General features: G+C 43.4%; 1 protein-coding gene across 2 annotated transcripts in view; it reads right to left on the bottom strand.

Annotated features, from left to right (window-relative positions):
• TIAM1 (TIAM Rac1 associated GEF 1) overlaps positions 1-20,936 on the bottom strand; it is a 459,371-nt gene that overhangs the window by 306,121 nt on the left and 132,314 nt on the right. The window lies entirely within an intron of this gene.

Genomic DNA, 20,936 nt, shown 5'->3' with positions numbered 1-20,936 from the left:
AAACTCCGGGAGATGGTGTGAGGGAGAGAGAAGACTGGAGTGGGGCAGTACATGGAGTCGTGAAGAGTTGGACATACTGGGCGACTAAACAACGGCAAAGATCATTCATGAACGCAACCTGTACCTGGATGGCACACAACAGGAAGAATCATTCTTGGGGTTACTTTTGCTAATTCTCTTAACCTGTCCATGCATACATGACAAATTTAATTAATTGGCTGACTCTGTGCGACCCCATAGAGGGCAGCCCACCAGGCTCCCCCATCCCTGGGATTCTCCAGGCAAGAACACTGGAGTGGGTTGCCATTTCCTTCTCCAATGCATGAAAGTGAAAAGTGAAAGTTAAGTTGCTCAGTCGTATCCAACTCTTAGCGACCCCATGGACTGCAGCCCACCAGGCTCCTCCATCCATGGGATTTTCCAGGCAAGAATACTGGAGGTAAAACAATGAGAAGATCTAAATAAGCTGGCAGCAATAAGCAAGAGGTGTATCAGCATTAAACAACAGAATGGGACTTTCCTGGTGGTCCAGTGGCTAAAACTCCATGCTCCCAATGCAGGGGGCCTGGGTTCGATTCCTGGTCAGAGAACTAGATCCCACTTGCTGCAACCAAGGCCCACAACTAGTTAAACAAATAAACTTTTTTTAAAAACAGGGTGGTAACACATCTTATATAGTAATGAGATCTGCTTAGTTGCTCAGTTGTATACAACTCTTTGCAACCCATGGACTGTAGGCTCCTCCCGCTAGGCTCCTCTGTCCATGGGATTTTCCAGGCAAGAATACTGGAGTAAGTTGCCATTCCCTTCTCGCAGGTCTCCTGCATTGCAGGCAGATTGTTTACCATCTGAGCCACCAGGCTGTTGATGGGCCCATGTATACACAGAAAAGAAGACCCACCTTCCCCAAGATCTTGACCCCTAATAAACAGATAAACGTCATCTGTACTTGCAAGGAAACTGTTAGAATGAGCACATTTAGACACTGATATGACAGCATTTAAAACACTCCTTCTGGACACAAAATCAGCAATAAAATGCATTAGACGCATTTAAAAGTTCACACCCTTGAACCCAGTAAATCTGTGTCTAGATTTTTTAATCTAGAGATATAATAAAAGATGCAAAGATTCACACATAAGGAAGTTTACAGATCCCGCAACTAAAAGTCAGAAACTGGAAAACTAAAAGTGGAACCAGAAGAAACGAGTTAAAGCAGGTCACATCCTTAGAAGAAAGAAAATATGCAAATTTTAAAAGGGTGACTTTAGGAAAAAACATCTACAGGAAAGCTTGAGCTTCCTGAGAATGTGGTAAATGGATTAGAGTGGATTAGAAGCACACACTTGACTTTGTCACGTAACAATACATCATGGTACAGAAAACAGGCTTTGAAAGGAAAAAAATTCCTTGGAGTCAAAAGCATGGTCCAGGCTAGTGACATCAGCCACTGCCCTTGGACAGACCCCGGGGTTAGTTCCTTCTACTTTGCTGACACCCTCTCTGGATGCCAGTGAACTCAAGCTCCAAAAATCTCTAGCAACTGAGTATGAAAAACAGTTCAGGGAGGCTTACTAAAGGGATATTTGAGAAAGAATTTTCCAGCTCTATGGAAGTCAACTTAAAGATTATGAAGATAAACAAACCCAACATGGGCTCTCGGTAAAGCATGCAAGACTGTTTACATGTTGCACCAAGATGTTGCACCAATTTAGAATTGAAGTGACCACCTGACTTGTTTTGTTGTTGTTGTTACTGTTATTGGTGGAAATGCATTTGACCAAATTTTGACCAAATACTTCTCAAATCTTTGTCTGACAATGCAGAATGGCCTTCACAACACAAACTTCTACGTAATTAGTTACATGGTGTCCCTGAAAATTCACAACCACCTAATTATGTCCACATAACTCCAAAAAGTGATCTTATTAGGGCAGAGTTTTGCAGATGTTATAAAGTTAAGATGAGGTCACATTGGATTAGAATGACCCTAAATCTGATGACTGGTAACATTAAAAGAAGAGAAGACACACAGAGAATAAGGTCATGTAAAGACGGAAGCAGAAACTGGTTGATGCAGCTACAAGCCAAGGAATGCTAGAGATTGCCAGAGGAAACCAGAAGCTAGGAAAAGACAAGGAGGGGTTCTTCCCTAGAACCTTCTGAAGAAGCATGACTCAGCCAACACCTAGCTTTTGGACTTCTGGCCTTCAGAAATGCAAGAGAATGAAATTCTGTTGTAAACCATCATCAAATCAGTGGTGCTTTTTCCATTTGTTAAGGCAGCCCTAGTACTCTAATAATACAGTGTACAAGCAGAAGTCCCAAAGACAAAAGAAGATAAACACACAAAGAAGGATTGCCATGGAATGAAAACATTCATTATTTGTTGTTCAGTCTCTCAGTTGTATCCAACTGTTTGGGACCCCATGGATTGCAGAATGCCAGGCTTCCCTGTCTTCTCTATCTCCCAGATTTTGAGTTTGCTCAAATTCATGTCCTTTGAGTCAATGATGTCATCCAACCAGCTCATCCTCTATGCCCCCTTCTCCTTCCGCCTGCAGTCTTTCCCAGCATCAGGGTCTTTTCCAAAGAGTTGGTTCTTCACATCAGGTGGTCAAAGTATTAAAGCTTCAGCATCAGTTCTTCCAATGAATATTCAGGATTGATTTCCTTTAGGATTGACTAGTTTGACTCCTTGCAGTCCAAGGGACTCTCAAGAGTCTTCTCCAACACCACAGTTCAAAAGCATCAGTTCTTCAGCACCCAGCTTTCTTTATGGTCCAACTCTCACATCCATACACGATTACTGGAAAAGCCATAGCTTTGACTTTAGCACCTTTGTCGGCAAAGTAATGTCTCTGCTTTTTAATATGCCATCTAGGTTTGTTGTAGCTTTTCTTCCAAGGAGCATGTGACTTTTAATTTCATTGCTGCAGTCACCATCTGCAGTGATTTTGGAGCCCAAGGAAAGAAAGTCTGTCACTGTCTCGAAGCACTAATCCCCAGTTTTTGAAGGCGGGTATTTGGGAAGGTGATTAGGTCATAAGGGTGGAGTCCCATGAATGGGATTAGTGCCCTTATAAGAAGAGTAATGTGACAATCTCTCTGCCATCAGAGGATACAACAGAAGATGTCCCTCTCTAAGTCAGGAAGGTAACTCTCACCAGTGCCTTGACTTTGGACTTTCCAGGCTTCAGAACTGTAAGAAATAAATGTGTCTTGTTTAAACCACCCAGTCTATGATGCTTTTGTTATAGCTGCTCAAGCTGACTAAGACAGGATCAACAGAAGGAAAGTGTTCTTAGGACATACATTACTTCACAGCTCCATCCTCCTGGGCATAGGAGTTGGGGGATAGTTATGAAGAAAAGTTGCAAGATAAAAATAGTGTTATGACTTTATTAGCAGTTATCTTGTTTCTCAGAGTAGTGATCCCTAAGCATCTGTGTGCATAAGCATTACCCAGCAAGAGCATTAGAATGCAGATTCCTCAGTCCCCTACCCTAGACCCTGATGCAACCAATCTTGCACTATCCTGGTAGCTCAGATGGTGAAGAATCTGCCTGCAATGCAGGAGATCTGGGTTGGATCCCTGGCTCAGGCAGATCCGCTGGAGAAGGGAATGGCAACCCACTCCGGTACTCTTGCCTGGAGACTTCCATGGACAGAAGAGCCTGGTGGTCTACAGTCCTTGGGGGCTGCAGAGAGTCAGACACAACTGAGCAGCTTTCACTTCTCACTCACATTCTGACAAAGCTGGATTCCTGATCATACTTAGACTCTGCTATGATTCAACAAGACATGTAACAGAAACATCCTCTCTGGAGCTTCCCATCTACCTACCTCTCCAGCCTGGTGTCTCAAGTCTCTCTCCAACAACCCAGGAGCACAGGAACCCTTTAAGTCTGAGCTCACACCATCCATGACTGCTGCCAGGAATGTCCTGTACCTCCATCTGCATCCGCCTTTGGCTGGCTATTCCTGCACAGTACAGACCTGAATGTCTCCAGGAACTCTTCCTGACCAGGAACTGACCACGCGCTCATTCCTTCACCATTCTCTAGAGCCTATGAAGAACCATTGTTCCTGGTACCAAGAAAAACAAGCTCAACTGAACTGATATTCTTATTGGTAAAGACACAACACACACATAATGGCTAGGAGCTGGTCTCTGGAACCAGACTGCCTAGCCTAAAATCCTGGGATAAGCTGTAGCCCCCCTTGGGGCTGCTGCCAGGATTCAGCCAGTGGGTAGTTGCAAGAATGCAGTAAAAGATCATTTCTACTTGATAAACAAGATAAGCTCAGATTCTGATACATACAGTGATAAGCAGGGTACCTTGATAGAGTAACCTGGTACTGTATCATGGGGTGGACACCATGGGGTTGGGGAGGATTATTAGGGGTAAACCTTGAAGATGCTGTGTCATGAGGCTTGGCCAGTCTCAGGGATCTGACATGTTCATTTCCAGGTGACAAAAATCTCAGATGTCAGAGAGCCATTCTCTAGCATCTCTGCATGCAACATGCCCCTTGGCAAGGACTTAGCTATTCTCACCATAAAGATTCGAGTAAGACAGTTCTTCAAGCAGATATTAGAGCAGGTGACTGACAGATGAAGGCACATCAAGAGAAGAAGCACAAGGCAGACACTCGTGTGACCAATCATGATCAGCCTTGGATCCATTAGACGCCGTCCTCTGAGAATCCACAGAAATTCTGAGAGATGCCACAGGTAAGAGCTCCACAAGCCCAGGGAGGAACAAGGATGACAGCGTTCATTATCAATACCAAGACAGCTGCATGAAATCCACATGCGGGGGAGGCCTGCTGACACCTGAACTCATAGTCTGCCGCCCTGGGCCACCGCCCTGATTACGGTGTAGGGCACTCCAGCGTGGAGATGCAATCGCTGAATGCACATAAGCTATAGCTATCAGCATGCAATAAATGTAGTGGTGGATGAATAAAGGATTGCATCTCTTTGCACTGATTGCCTCAGTGGTCCTGGATAAGAATGCATTCAAATATAACACAGTTGGGACTTCCCTGGTGGTCCAGAGGTTAAGAATTCACCTTTCAATACAGGGGACACAGGTTCAATCCCTGGTTCAGAATTAAGATCCCACGTGGCGCAGAGCAACCAAGCCCTGGCAACGCAACTAGAGAGAAGCTGTGTGCTGCAGAGAAAGGGCCCACGTACGACAGCTAAAACCTGACACAGCTAAATAAATACATAAAGAAACACTTATTTTAAAAATATAACACAATATGTGCTTGAAACTAATACTATAAATCAACTTTACTTCAATAAAAACACGCACTGTGATGGTTAGATTGCCTGGAAATGATTAGACAGCTGGACCTTACATGTCACATTTTTGATCACCGTGTAGAATCCTAGATATCAAGGTAGGTGATGTATGATGAAACAGGCCCTAAAGCTATGATGGACTGGCCCATAATCTCACATCTATTTACCAGCCATGACAGGTACTATCCCTAAATGGCAGCTCACAGAACCCCTCTCCACCTATAATATGGGCCCAGAAAAACTTTATACCCTGCAGCTGATGGCTCCATTCAACTTCCTGCCTGTCTCCCAACTTCTTATGTCCCCATGTCCCAGTGAAGCTAAAAGAGTGGCTTGATCCTTCACTGCTTTCAAAGCTCCGGTGCCTTCAGCACGGACACTGCAGAGGAGACAGCTCCCTGCAGAGGATTCTGGTGCTGTCTAGAAAAGCCACTGGAAAATATGCCCCCTTGTGGCGAGTCACATTTAGGAGAGGGATGCAGTGACAGCCCCAAATGGGGGTGAAGGTCCTCAGGACTAAGGGATGCAAACCTGAGACGTGGAGGATAAAGCTGCTAACCTTTGCTCTAAGATGCTTCACAACCCTCCCTGCCTCCTTCCTTTAGCTGGTCCCCACACACCATGACCACACCATGCTCCTGGATGCCCCATCCCCGAAGAACACACCGAGTATCTTTACACTTGCGCTCATGACCTCTGCTCAGAATGTCCCTTCCCTCCACGCACAGGGAGGCTCCCTAAGACATTTAACTCATCTATCAGAATTCCATTCAAGCATCACAGTGGCTCCCTAAAGACTCCCTTGAATGCTTTGGGGAGGTCCACCCAAGCTCCAGCACCCACAGTCCAGACTCTGAACCATCCATCAGCGTGGTTGGCCATCTGACCTGTGACAGGGTGAGCTTCTCAAGGACACAAACGGGCTCTCGTTTTTTACCACATCATCATCACCAACAGTCACATAGTAGACCCTGACGGGAGGGATGCCCCCCGTGAGCTCTGTGGACAGAAATCATCCTGAAGACTAGGGCACTGAGTCAGAGCTCCCCTAACCTTCTGCCCGGTATACCCTCCAAAGCACCCGAAGTTTCTCCAGTACAGAACCCAGTACTTTGTGATTAACATCTATGCTGAATTCACTTAATGTCCATCTTGCCCACAAGACAGGGTGCTCTTTAGAGCCAGGGGATGTGTTGGGTATTTCGTGCTATGTCTTCAGCCCCAGTCCGACAGCTGGTTCTTGGCATGAGGAGAAATATGATGGTGATAATAAATGAACCCCTCACATGTGAGATTACTTGACACCTTGGAAAGTTACACACGAAGCTTGCAAACGTTATGCTGGGTGAAAGAAGTTAGTCATAAAAGGTCACATATTTATGATCCCACTTATACGAAACATCCAGAATAGGCAAATCCACAGGGACAGAAATAGATTAGTGATTGTCTAAGCTGGAATGGGGGCTGGGGGGTGGCAGGCTGGAGGAAAATGGGTGGTAAATGCTGATGGGTACAGGGGTTCTTTTGGGGATGACAAAAATGTTCGGAAATTGGCCATTGCACAACATTGAGAACACGGAGGGGGAAAACACTAGTTTGTAAACTTTACGTGGTAACAGTATACGAATTATATCTCAATCAGTTCAGTTCAGTTCAGTTGCTCAGTCGTGTCCGACTCTTTGCGATCCCATGAATCGCAGCACACCAGGCCTCCCTGTCCATCACCAACTCCTGGAGTTCACTCAGACTCACGTCCATCGAGTCAGTGATGCCATCCAGCCATCTCATCCTCTGTCGTCCCCTTCTCCTCCTGCCCCCAATCCCTCCCAGCATCAGGGTCTTTTCCAATGAGTCAACTCTTCGCATGAGGTGGCCAAAGTATTGGGGTTTCAGCTTTAGCATCAGTCCTTCCAATGAACATGCAGGACTGATCTCCTTTAGGATGGACTGGTTGGATCTTCTTGCAGTCCAAGGGACTCTCAAGAGTCTTCTCCAACACCACAGTTCAAAAGCATCAATTCTTCGGCACTCAGCTTTCTTCACGGTCCAACTCTCATATCCATACATGACCACTGGAAAAACCATAGCCTTGACTAGACAGACCTTTGTTGGCAAATGTCTCTGCTTTTTAATATGCTGTCTAGGTTGGTCATAACTTTCCTTCCAAGGAGCAAGTGTCTTTTAATTTCATGGCTGCAATCACCATCTGCAGTGATTTTGGAGCCCAAAAAAGCTGTTCCAAAAAAAAGTTGCACAAATTCTACTGTTAAGGATATTCAAAGATTAAGTCAGCTCAAGAAAGGTACATGGTATCATCAGGAGGAACCATGGAAATCCTTAGAATGCATATAATTTTTTTAAATAGTGAGTGTGCTTAGTCACTCAATAGATATAGATCTTATTTAGTATCCTATAACTAGAACTTAAGAGAATGTTGGAAAGCATCTGAATTTCCTTTTTTATTAATTTTTGTTGAAGCATAGTTGCCTTACAATGTTGCGTTGGTTTCCTGCTGTGGAGCACAGTGAATCAGCCATACGAATACACGTGCCCTTCTTTCTCAAGGTCAGCACAGCGCTGAGCAGAGCTCCCTGTGCTCTGCAGTGGGTTCTCATCAGTTACCTATTTTATACAGAGTCGTGTGTGCGTGTCAATATCAATCTCCCAACTCACCCCACTCCCCTTCCCGCTTTGGTATTCTCACGTTTGTTCTCTGCATCTGCGTCTCTATTTCTGGAAAGCATCTGAATTCCTTACTTTTAAAGCACTGGAAAATGAGATGCAGAAGTTTACTGATTTGTCTCAGATCTCGCCTCCAGCTTGTAGTAACTGAAGGTCCACACTCAATCACAGCAGCATCATTTATAACAATTCAAAGATGGAAGCAACCCAAGGATCCACGGACGGATGACTGGTTAAACGTGATACATACATACAAAAGGATATCATTCAGCCTTCAAAAGGAAAGAACCATGCCACGTGCTACAGCAGGAATGGACTTGGAGACATGACGCTAGGAGAAAGAAGTCAGACACAAAAGAACAAATACTGTGATTCTCCTTATGTGAGGAACCTAGGATAATTAAATCTATAGAAATAGAAAGTAGAATGGTGGTTATTGGGAGCAGGGGGAAGAAAAAATGCAGAACTGTTGTTTGATGGGTACAGATTCAGTTTTGCAAGATAGAAAGGGTTCTATAAACTGATTACACAATACGAATGTACTAGGGCTTCTCTGGTGGCTCAGTGGTAAAGAATCCACCTGCAGTGAAGGAGCTGCAGGAGACTTGGCTTCCATCCTTGTGTCGGGAAGATCCCCTGGAGGAGGGCATGGCAACCCACTCCGTGTTCTTGCCTGGAGAATCCCATGGACAGAGGAGCCTGGCGGGCAACAGCCCATGGGGTCACAAAGAGTCAGACACGACTGAAGCCATAGCAGGCACGCACATATTTTATCACAAATTTACAATAAACTTTTTAAAAGAGAGAGATCCAACCTCAAGTCTCCCAACACTTATCCTAACCACACCCTGCAGCATGGTGCTCTCAGACCCAGCAAAATGACCAGATGAAAAGCAGAAAAAACCCATTCTGCTCCATCAGACTTCACGACAGAGAAATGAAGTCAATCTCTCCAAGGGACTGCTTCCGAGGAATTTCAGGAATTTTAACAAACCTCAGCAGCACCAGTCAGTACACAGATCCATAAAATAGAGTCCCCTCCACAGGTCTGAGTGTTCCCCAGAACAAAGCCCTGCCAGAAGGTGATGGTGATGGTGGCAGAGCAGCTCAAACAGCTTTCTCCAGGGCAGGGCTTCTCAGACCAAACTGAGCACAGAATCACCCAGAGACCTTGTGAAAATGCAGGCTCACCAGGGCGAGGCCTGAGAATCTGCATTTGTAATAGGTGCCCAGATGACGGGGGTATGATGCTGGTCCCAGGGACCACTCTTTCCCACTCCAAGTGGCCAGAATGGAGATGAAACTCCACACCACATTCCTCTCCCCAGACGAGAAGCTATGTTCATGGGCTGAAGGCTCCATGGCAACAGTCCGCTTTCAGCGGAAGTATGTACCCCCATCACAAGCCAGTATATTTCAGTTCATTTCAGTCTGAATTAGAAAACCCACGTATTTTGTGGTTTCTGAAAATGCAGGTTTGATTTACACTAAAACTGAGTCAGTGGGTTGACTGCTTGATTGTTGGCGGCATGGGTAAGAAACCAACTGTGGTCCACTCTTTAAAGGGAATATTAAATATGACTTAAAATTCCAAAGTCGATGGAATGTGGTCTAATATCTGATTCATAAACGTGCCTTGGTAAACCATACTGGAAAAAGCCACAACACAGAGAGAGCTGAAACATTCTGTTCTACACAGGGTCATAGACAATAGGGAGTTTGGGTTTGTTTTTGGTTTTCTTAGTTTTTTTTAATTTTTATTTATGTATTTATTTACAGCTGTGCTGGGTCTCTGTGGCTGCACGGGCTTTCCTCTAGTTGTGGAGAGAGGAGGCAACGCTAGTTGCAGTGCGTGGGCTTCTCAATGCGGTGGCTTCTCTTGTTGCAGAGCACGGGCTCTAAGCACTCGGGCTTCAGTAATTGTGGCGCAGGGGCTCAGCAGCTGCGGGAGACGGGTTTAGTTGATCCGCAGCATGCAGGACCTTCCCAGACTAGGGATCGAACCCATCTCTTGCATTGCCAGGCAGATTCTTTACCACTGAGCCACAAGGGAAGCCCTACAACATGGTTTTTTAACCTTGATGTTCATGAAGTTTTGGTTTTCCTGCCATTTCCCAATAGAAATGAACAAGGAAGGAAACTCATCTACATAGGGACAAGAGGTCTATGAGGACCGGAGCCTATAATCAAGAGGACAGATGTTACAAGCATCAGACAAGAACCAAGAGAAATGAAAATGACAGATTATGTTTTCAGGATCAGAGGTTACCAATTAAAATTAAAAGTATTCTTATAGAATACTTCTCTTAAAAAGAGAAGGCAAAATATTGACTCCCTGCAATCAGAAACTGTCCCAAAATACTCTACAGCAAGTCTGACACATGACTTCTGAGAACTTTGCAACTTGACACCAAATGAGCTTCTAACTTTCACTGCAGTTGCTAATACCCATTTCAATACCCCTGTTTCAACTAATTAACCCCTTCACTTTATTGCCGTTACAATTAGTGAGTCCCCAAAACAGGAGAGGGTGGTTTACCTATTACTCACAAGACCTACTAAGTGATTCAACCTTGAGGGACACAACTGTCACTAGTCTTTACTTATTGCCAAGTCATTTTAACTTAAAAAAAAAAAAAGACCTTCATCTGAAAGGACAGTTATAAACAATTCAAACGAAAACCTCAAGACGTTAAAGGAGAAAGAATACAGCAGTCAGGATCAGCCACAGAGCAGCCGGAGAAGACGCTTCATCCACTGCCCTGGTGCTGCCACCGGTACAATCTTATTGTGTAAACGGGCAACATATGCTCTCTACAGTGTTTAGACTTTCTAACCTAACGATTCCTCTTTTGATGATCTATTGTCAAGACATACTCCAAAATTCAGAAAAAGCACCAGATGGATATAAAGACATCCTCTTGAGTACTTCGTCACAACAGAATGAGCACCAGAGACGAGCACTGGGAGGCATTACCCTGTCGCTGGAGCTAAGCAGGAACTACACCTCCCAGAATCCCCTCTCCTAGGAGCTACTTGTTTAGAATCAGCCATGAAGGGAGTTTACTCAGGCTCTGAAAGCACATTTCAAAGACATTTGAAATGACATTACTTTAAAAGACATTACTTTGCCAACAAAGGTCCATCTAGTCACGGCTATAGCTTTTCCAGTACTCATGTATGGATGGGAGAATTGGACTATAAAGAAAGCTGAGCACTGAAGAATTGATGCTTTTGAACTGTGGTGTTGGAGAAGACTCTTGAGAGTCCCTTGGACAGCAAGGAGATCCAACCAGTCTATCCTAAAGGAGATCAGTCCTGGGTGTTCATTGGAAGGACTGATGCTGAAGCTGAAACTCCAATACTTTGGTCACCTGATGCAAAGAACAGACTCATTGGAAAAGACTCTGATGCTGGGAAAGATTGAAGGCAGGAGGAGAAGAGGACAACGGAGGATGAGAGGGTTGGATGGATCACCGACTCGATGGACATGAGTTTGAGTAAACTCCGAGAGTTGGTGATGGACAGGGAGGCCTGGTGTGCTGCAACTCATGGGGTCACAAAGAGTTGGACACGACTGAGTGACTGAACTGAACTGAACTGAACTTGAAAGCCCAAGTGGAGATGCAGGTAGGGTCAGGGTGGTGAGCTCTGTATGGCACGGTAGTGGGGACAGATGCTGGAGCTCCTGAGCCAGACAAACGTGCAGCTCCGAGGTCAGCAGCAAGCCTCTTCTGCAAGTCACCCCGCGTCATCATTAAGGTGGGAGGCAGGGAAAAACTTGGGCCTCAATGTGTCCTGGCTCTTCCTCCTACTCCTGCGGCTGTTTTTCCTGAACAGCCTTCAGTAGACTTCTTCTAGTGCCCACAAGTACACAGAGTCAACTTCCCATGAGGAATCCCTATTTCACACCCATCATTGTGATGGTTAACTTTATGTGTCTACATGACTAGGCAAACAGATGCCTAGAGAGTCAGTAAAACATTATTTCTGGATGTGTCAGTGAGGGTTTTTCTGGATGAGATAAGCATTTGAATCAATAGACGAGTAAAAAATGATCACCATCTCTAATATAAGTAGGCATTATTCAATTCACGGAAGACCTGAATACAACAAAAAGATGAAGGAAGGGAACTCTCTCTCTCTCTCTCTCTCTCTCTCTCAGCTGACACATCCATCTTCTCCTGCCCTGGGACACTGGCACTCCTGATTCTCAGGCTTCAGATTCAGACTGAACCACACAGCTACTCTCCTGGGTCTCCAACCTGCAGACAGTAGGCAGCACAAGGGACTTCTCTGCAATCATAATTGCATGAGCCAATTTCTACAATAAATTTCAGTGCCCACCTGCCCTTTCACATAGACATGTGTGTGTATGTGTGTGTGTTAGTTGCTCAGTCATGTCTGTCTTTGCAACCCCATGAACTGTAGCCCACCAAGCTCCTCTCTCCATGCAAGAATTCACCAGGCAACAACACTGAAGTGGACTGCCATTTCCTTCTCCAGGATATCTTCCTGACCCAGGGATCAAACTCATGTCTCCCACATGGCAGGCAGATGTTTTGCCACCTGAGCCATCAGGAAAGCTGTCCAAATAGACAGACAAATAGATAAATAGATAGATTCTATTGGCTTCTTTTTCTCTGGAGAACTCTAATCACTCACCACACCTTAACTGATAAATAATCAGTGCATGCAAATGAGATTCCACTAAACCTCAGTACAACATTCCATAGACTGTTAAACATTTGCTAAAACAGATATTTACAAAGTACTTATGCATATTTGCAACACGATTTTTCCCAGTAAATGAGAAGAAATAACAAGCTAGAATCTAAATTAATTTATTACACATACTATAAATAATAAACAAACACAAGACAGAAAAAAAATGCTACATCAAAGTCCAACTGAAAGGTAGATTCAATCTAATTTGTATTAGAAATTAGCCTTTGTTTCTTTCTTCTGATATTTTCTAATTTTTAAGTCTTCTATGAGTTTTCTATATTTTTTAGAATTAAAATTAATATTATGTGGAGAAACAAAAGACCGAAGATAGCCAAAGTCATATGGAAGAAGTAGAACAAAGTTGGAGGATTAACACTAACCAATTCAAGACTTTCTACAACATTACAGTCATCAAAACAGTGTGGTATCTGCAAAAGAAATCACATAAAGATCAGTGAAACAAGATAAGAGAGCCCAGAAACAGATCTGAATAAACAGAATGGATCCTTGACAAAGGAGGAAAAGAAATACAACCGAGAAAATACAGTCTATTCAACAAATGGTGCTGAAACAACTTGATCAGTTCAGTTCAGTTCAGTTCAGTTGCTCAGTCGTGTCTGACTCTTCGCGACCCCATGAATCACAGCGTGCCAGGCCTCCCTGTCCAGCACCAACTCCCGGAGTTCACTCAAACTCATGTCCATTGAGTCGGTGATGCCATCCAGCCATCTCATCCTCTATCATCCCCTTCTCCTCCTGCCCCCAATCCCTCCCAGCATCAGGGTCTTTTCCAATGAGTCAACTCTTCACATGAGGTGGCCAAAGTATTGGAGTTTCAGCTTCCGCATCAGTCCTTCCAATGAACACCCAGGACTGATCTCCTTTAGGATGGACTGGTTGGATCTCCTTTCAGTCCAAGGGACTCTCAAGAGTCTTCTCCAACACCAGACTTCAAAAGCATCAATTCTTCAGTGCTCAGCTTTCTTCACAGTCCAACTCTGACATCGATACATGACTACTGGAAAAACCATAGCCTTGACTAGATGGTCCTTTGTTGGCAAAGTAATGTGTCTGCTTTTTAATAAGCTGTCTAGGTTGGTCATAACTTTCCTTCCAAGGAGCAAGTGTCTTTCAATTTCATGGCTGCAATCACCATCTGCAGTGAAACAACTGGATATCCACACGCAAAAAGAAGAATCTAGATACACACTTTATGCCCTTTACAAAAATTAACTCAAAATGGATCACAGACAAAAATGTATACTTGTAACCAAAAAAATGAAACTACAAAAGGTAACATACAAAAAAATTTAGATGACCTGGCCTACCACAATGACTTTTTGATACAACACCAGAAGCATGATCCATGAAAGAAAGAACTGATAAGATGGATTTCATTAAAATTAAGAACATTTATATAGCACAATTTCAAGAGAACGAAAAAACAAGTCACAAGCTGGGATAAACCACATGCAAAAGACACATGTGATAAATGGCTATTACCTAAAATATACAAAGAACTCTTAAAACTCAATGATAGGAACACTATAAAAAGAACTCTTAAAACTCAATGGTAAGAACACAAACCACCCTGTTAAAATATGGGCCAAAGGCCTTAATAGGCACCTCAACAAAAAAGATACATGGATGGTAAATTAGTATGTGAAGAATGTAAATTAGTATGTTTCACATCAGATGTCTTCAGAGAAATGAAAACCAAAATCAGTGAGATACCACTACACACCTATTTGAATGGCCAAAGTCCATAATGACGACAATACCAAATGTAGACAAGACTGTGAAACAACAGGAACTCTCATTCATTACTGCTGGGAATGCAAAACAGTACAGACACTGTGAAAGAACAACAAACTGTGCAACATTCTGCAAGAGATGGGAACACCAGACCACCTGACCTGCCTCTTGAGAAACCTGCATGCAGGTCAAGAAGCAATAGTTAGAACCGGTCCTGGATCAATGGACTGGTTCAAAATTGGGAAAGGAATGCATCAAGGCTCGATATTGTCACTCTGTTTATTTAACTTATATGCAGAATACATAATGCAAAATGCCTCACTGGATGACTCAAGCTGGAATCAAGACTGCCAGGAGAAATACCAACTACTTCAGATAAGCATATGACACCACCCTAATGGCAGAGAGTGAAGAAGAACTAAAGAGCCTCTTGAGGTGAAAGAGGAGAGTGAAAAAGCTGGCTTAAAACTCAACATTCAAAAAACAAAGATCACAGCATCCAGTCGCATCACTTCTTAGCAAACAGATGAGGGAAAAATGGGAACAGTGGCAGATTTTATTTTCATAGGCTCCAAAATCACTGTGGACAGTGACTGCAGCCATGAAATTAAAAGACACTTGCTCCTTGGAAGAAAAACTGTGACAAACCTAGACAGCATATTAAAAAGCAGAGACATCATTTTGTCGACAAAGGCCCACACAGTCAAAGCTGTGGTTTTCCCAGTACTCATGTATGGATGTGCGAGTTGGACGAAGAAGGCTGGGCACCAAAGAATTGATGCTTTCAAACTGTGGTGCTGGAGAAGACCCTTGAGAATCCCTTGCACTGCAAGACGACCAAACCAGCCAATCCTAAAGGAAATGAACCCTGAATATTCCTTGGAAGGACTGTTGCTGAAGTTCCAATACTTTGATTACCTGATGTGAAGAGCCAACTGACTGAAAAAGACCCTGATGCTGGGAAAGACTGAGGGCAGGAGGAGAAGGGGGCGACAGAGGATGAGATGGCTGGATGGCATCATGGACTCAAAGGACATGAGTTTGAGCAAACTCCAGGAGACAGTGAAGGACAGGGAGGCCTGGTGTGCTGCAGTCTATAGGGTTGCAAACAGTTGTACACAAATTAGCGACTGAACAACAGCAACAGCCACTGTGGAAGTCAATTTGGTAGTTTCTTACAAAACTAAACATCCACTTACCATAACATTCAGTAACCACACTCCTTGGTATTTATCCAAAGGAGCTGAAAATTTACATACACACAGAAACTTACACATAGTTATCAACAGCAGTTTTACTTATAACTGCCAAAACTAAGAAGTTCAAGATGTCCTTCAGCAGGTGAATAGACAAATGAAAGTATGGTACATCCAGACAAGGGAATAATATTCAGTTCTATAAAGAAATGAGCTATCAAGCCACAAAAAGACATGGGGAAACCTTAAATGCCTATCATTAAAGCAAAGAAAACAGTCTGTGAATGCTACATACCATACCATACCATTCCAGCTATACAACCTTCCGGAAAAGGAAAAACTATGGAGATAGTAGAAGAAACACTGGTTGGCAGGAGCTTGTGAGAGGGAAGCAAGATAATCAGAGGATTTTTAGGGCAGTGAGACGACTCGACTCTGTACGATAATTACAGTGGTAAAAACATGTCATTATAAGTAGGTCCAAACTCATAAAATGTGCAAGACCAAGAGTGAACCCTAACATAAGTAGGGGCTTTGGATAATAATGATATGTTAATGTATGTCACCCATTGTAACATATGTACCCATCTAGTTGTGAATGGTACTGAAGGGAAAGGGAATGTATGTGCGCAGGCCGTGGGTATATGGGAAAATCTCTGAACACTCTGCTCAGTATTGCTATAAACCTAAAACTGCCGTTTTAAAAAAAAAGGCTATCACACTTTTTAATTAAGAATCATTAATAATAAAAATAGTAAGAATTAAATTCTGAATTCTTTATGTTTTTCCTCCTTTACTCTCAGCTTATGTTTCAAACACATCACAAAAAATGGTTTTTCTAACTTGTAAAGGGCTCTGTTATTCTGTGTATATTCAACAGAATTGCAAACCTGATCTTATTTCACTTCACTGCCACAAAACCATTCGGTTATTTTCCAGGAGAAAAGCCAAACTTCTCAGCAAGATCTGGCCACTGATCTCACCAGCTTAGCTCATCTTCTGACCCTGATATAAGAATAATAGTCGTAAAGAAGGACACAATGACAATAATAATTGTGATCCCCAGAGGGGACCAAGTCCCTTGATTGCTCTGTACTTTTGCATGAGGTTCTTGTTGTTCAGTCGCTAAGTCATCTCTGACTCTTTGCAATTCCATGGACTGCAGCACACCAGTCTTCCCTGTCCTTCACTATCTCCAGGCTCTCAAACTCATGTCCACTGAGTCGGTGAGGCCATCCAACCATCTCATCCTCTGTCACCCCCTTCTGCTGCCCTCAATCTTTCCCAGCATCAGGGTCTTTTCCAATGGGTCAGCTCTTTGCATCAGGTGGCCAAAGTACTGGATCTTCAGCTTCAGTATCAGTCCTTCCAGTGAATATTCAGGATTGATTTTCTTTAGGATTGACTAGTCAGACCTCCTCCATCTCTAAGGGACTCTCAAGAGTCCTCTCAAAACCATCAATTATTTGGCACTTAGCCTTCTTTATGGACCATCCAACTCTCGAATTCATGCATTACTACTGGAAAAATCATAGCTTTGACTACATGGACTTTTGTCAGCAAACTAATATCTCTGTTTTTTAATATGCTGTCTAGGTTTGTCATAGCTTTTCTTCCAAGGGGCAAGCATCTTTTAATTTTTTGACTGCAGTCATCGTCCACAGTGATTTTGGAGTCCAAGAAAATAAAATTTGTCACTTTTTCCTCATCTATTTGCCATGAAGTGATGGGATCAGACGCATTACCTTGCTAGCATATGGAAGGAGTCCAATTGTGCAGTAGTTTGAACATTCTCTGGCATTGCCCTTCTTTGGGACTGGAATGAAAACTGACCTTTTCCAGTCCTGTGGCCACTGCTGAGTTTTCCAAATATGCTGGCATATTGAGTGGAGCACTTTTACAGCATCATTTTTCAGAATCTGAAATAGCTCAGCTGGAATTCCATCACCTCCACTAGCTTTGTTAGTGGTAATGCATGTGGCTTTCTTGATAATGCTCTCCTTCTAGCCTTTATTCATCTCAAAAACAACCACTCAACAATTAAGACTTCACTCCAACATCATTTATCTAAAGGCCTATCTAACTCTCCAAAGGCATTAATTCTAACTCCCCAGTTACTCTTTGATACAGGCAATGTGCTTTCAGGGACAACAACCAGACTGTGGTGAAATAGTCTCCCTTCAGCTGGAGAGTTTATTAAAATTTACATTATTAGGCCCCGCCCCCAGAGTGTTGATTCAGCAGGGCTGAGTTAGGGCCCAGGAATGAGCATTTCTAACAATTCCAGATGGTGATGATGATGCTTATCTGAGGACCACACTGTGAGAGCGGCTAAGTGAGCACTATGAGACCCTTGATGGTGGGGCCTATGATTTACTCACCCTTGCATCTCAAAGGCTCAAACACAGTCCCTGGCGTGTAGCAGTGTTCAGAACTGGAGGGCATGGCAACCCACTCCAGTGTTCTTGCATGGAAAATCCCATGGACAGAGGAGCTCCAGTCCATTGGGTTGCAGTGAGTCAGACACAAATGAAGCGAGTTAGCACACACGCAACCATATTTATTTTACCTTTTTAAATAAAGAAAACCCTGATACAGAGAACAAACTAGTGGGGAGAAGGAAGCAGGGAGGGGCAACATAGGGGTAAGGGAGTAAAAGGGACAAACTATTAAGTATTAAATAAGTTATCAGGATATACTGTGCAACACAGGAAACATAACCAACATTTGATAATAAGCAGGGTATAATCTCTGTAAATTGTGAATCACTATATTGTACACCTGTGACTCATATATAAATAACACTATAGATCAATGAAACTTCAACAAAAATAAAGAAAAACACACCTTTCCCCTACACGTGGCTAACCTCACTAACATGACGTGCAGTTACATGGACTCTGATGACTGGTTTTTTTGTTTATACCTTTATGAAATCTGGAAACCTTAATAAATACAAGGTGAAAATGTGAAAAATCCAAGGTTTTTATTTCCCCATACACACTCTTTGTGAAAAGCGTTCCACATTTTACATCACCATTGTAATTTCTCTGTTACTCCAGGCAACAGGAAATAAAGCCAGAAACAGGAGGAGATGGACAGAAGATACATGGCTACTCTTTGGCTCCCAAGTTTTCCGTGTTAAAAGACGAGATTGTTTTCCCTTCAGGGCTTTTAACTCTGTCTCTCCTATCCACACAACGACAGGGTGGCCTGGCAGTGCTAAACCCAGGAGCAGTGCCCGGGTCACCTGACCTTCAAGGCTTACTCACGACCTTCCTGGTAACAGTGACCACCAGCTTCCCAGGCACACCCTCAAGCCAGTTGGTGAGAAGGTTACTGGAATCCAGGCAAGAGAAGAAGCAATTTCACATGCCAAGATTGGGAAGATGTCCCAACACACATGACTTGGGAGGGGAAGGCACAGGGAGAAAGACTCTCCAGGGGAACAAGGGAAGCAAACACACAGAGGTGTTAAAATACACAGCATGTCCCAGCAACAGTGAGAGCCCAACAGCAGGAACATAACGTGCAATGGAGAGACACCTGGAGGAGACACTGGGGTCTGAAACACACGCCACAAAGATGGGTCTGTAATGTGGACACAGTAACTCCTGTCAAAGGGGAGTGAGAGTGATCATCTACATGTTGGGTAACAATTCTGGTGACTGAATGGATGATAAGGAGATGCTAGTGGGGCGAGGGGGCAGGCTTCCTTGGCGGCCCAGTGGTTAAGACTCCATACTTCCATTGCAAGGGGCACAGGTTCAATCCCTGGTTGGGGACATAAGATCCCACGTATCGCATGGCACAATTAAAAATTTTTTTCTTTTAATAAAATGAAAAACAAAATAAGGAGGCTCTGGAGGAGATGTGTTCTGTGTTACTGATACTCAGAGAAATGCCAAGTGAACCGGCAAAGGAAACATGAAGCAAACTACAATTTATATACCGGTGTGCCTTTCTTGATCCAACTGTGAAGTAGAGGCTTTTTATATTCTCTTTCCATTCAATCTCTCATTTCAGAAATAACTTAAGGCAGGTAAATAAGTAATTGAAGCAATAAGGACCAGAGAAATCAAAAGCTAGACCTCTTCAGAGCAAGGGAGCCAGACAAGTGTTCGGAGCTTTGATCCTGACCTTTAAAGATAAGAGAGCCTTCACCAGGAGGAGCAGTGCCATTTATAGTTATTGGGGTCATGAAGCCTTTGCAGAAGAGCTCAATTTACCGTGTTCTTTAACAGCCAAAATCTTCTGAGATGCACTTTAATCCCAAATTAACAACACACAAGTGATTATACTGAGCAAACTAAGTAGAAAGAGAATGAAAACACACACATCGGTTCTGCCACAGATAACTTCAACCTCTGAGAACAGATCAAGTAATGTGATATCTGTGTTTCCCTGGTGGCTCAGTGATAAAGAATCCACCTGCCAATGCAGATGTGGGTTCAACCCCTGAGTGGGGAAAATCCCCTAGGGAAGGGAATGGCAACCCACTCCAGTGTTCTTGCCTAAGATATCCCATGGACAGAGGAGCCTGGCGGGCTCAGGTCCATGAGGTTGCAAAGAGTCGGACACGACTGTGAGACAGAACAACAACAACAATTTGTTATCTATTTCAACTGCGATTAGGTTTTACAGTCCGTACTTTGAGTTCAAAGAAACAATTCCTACTAAACTTTCAAAACTCAAGCCTTTCTATAAGAACAATTTCCCAACACATATGAAAAAGAGGCAGTAAGTTAAAAGAAAGAAATTGATCCCCAAATGGCTTAGAAGAGAGGTTTTAATTATGCTTTAAGATGATGGTGATATAGAGAATAAACGTATGGACACCAAAAGTGGGGAAAGAGAGGGTGGAATAAATTGGGATATTAGGACTGACATATATACACTCCTGATTTTATGTATAAAAAAGATAACTGATGAGAACCTACAGTATAGCACAGGGAAGGAAATCCAAAAAAGAGGGGCTTCCAGATGTTCAAGCTGGTTTTTGAAAAGGCAGAGGAATCAGAGATCAAATTGCCAACATCTGCTGGATCATGGAAAAAGCAAGAGAGTTCCAGAAAAACATCTATTTCTGCTTTATTGGCTATGCCAAAGCCTTTGACTGTGTGGATCACAATAAACTGTGGAAAATTCTGAAAGAGATGGGAATATCAGACCACCTGACCTGCCTCTTGAGAAACCTGTAGGCAGGTCAGGAAGCAACAGTTAGAACTGGACATGGAACAACAGACTGGTTCCAAATA

Source organism: Bubalus bubalis, chromosome 1, assembly GCF_019923935.1.
Source record: "Bubalus bubalis isolate 160015118507 breed Murrah chromosome 1, NDDB_SH_1, whole genome shotgun sequence".
In the NCBI taxonomy this organism is placed as follows: Eukaryota; Metazoa; Chordata; class Mammalia; order Artiodactyla; family Bovidae; genus Bubalus; species Bubalus bubalis.
Note: the sequence above shows the minus strand (reverse complement) of the source record. Positions and strands in the feature narration are given on the sequence as shown.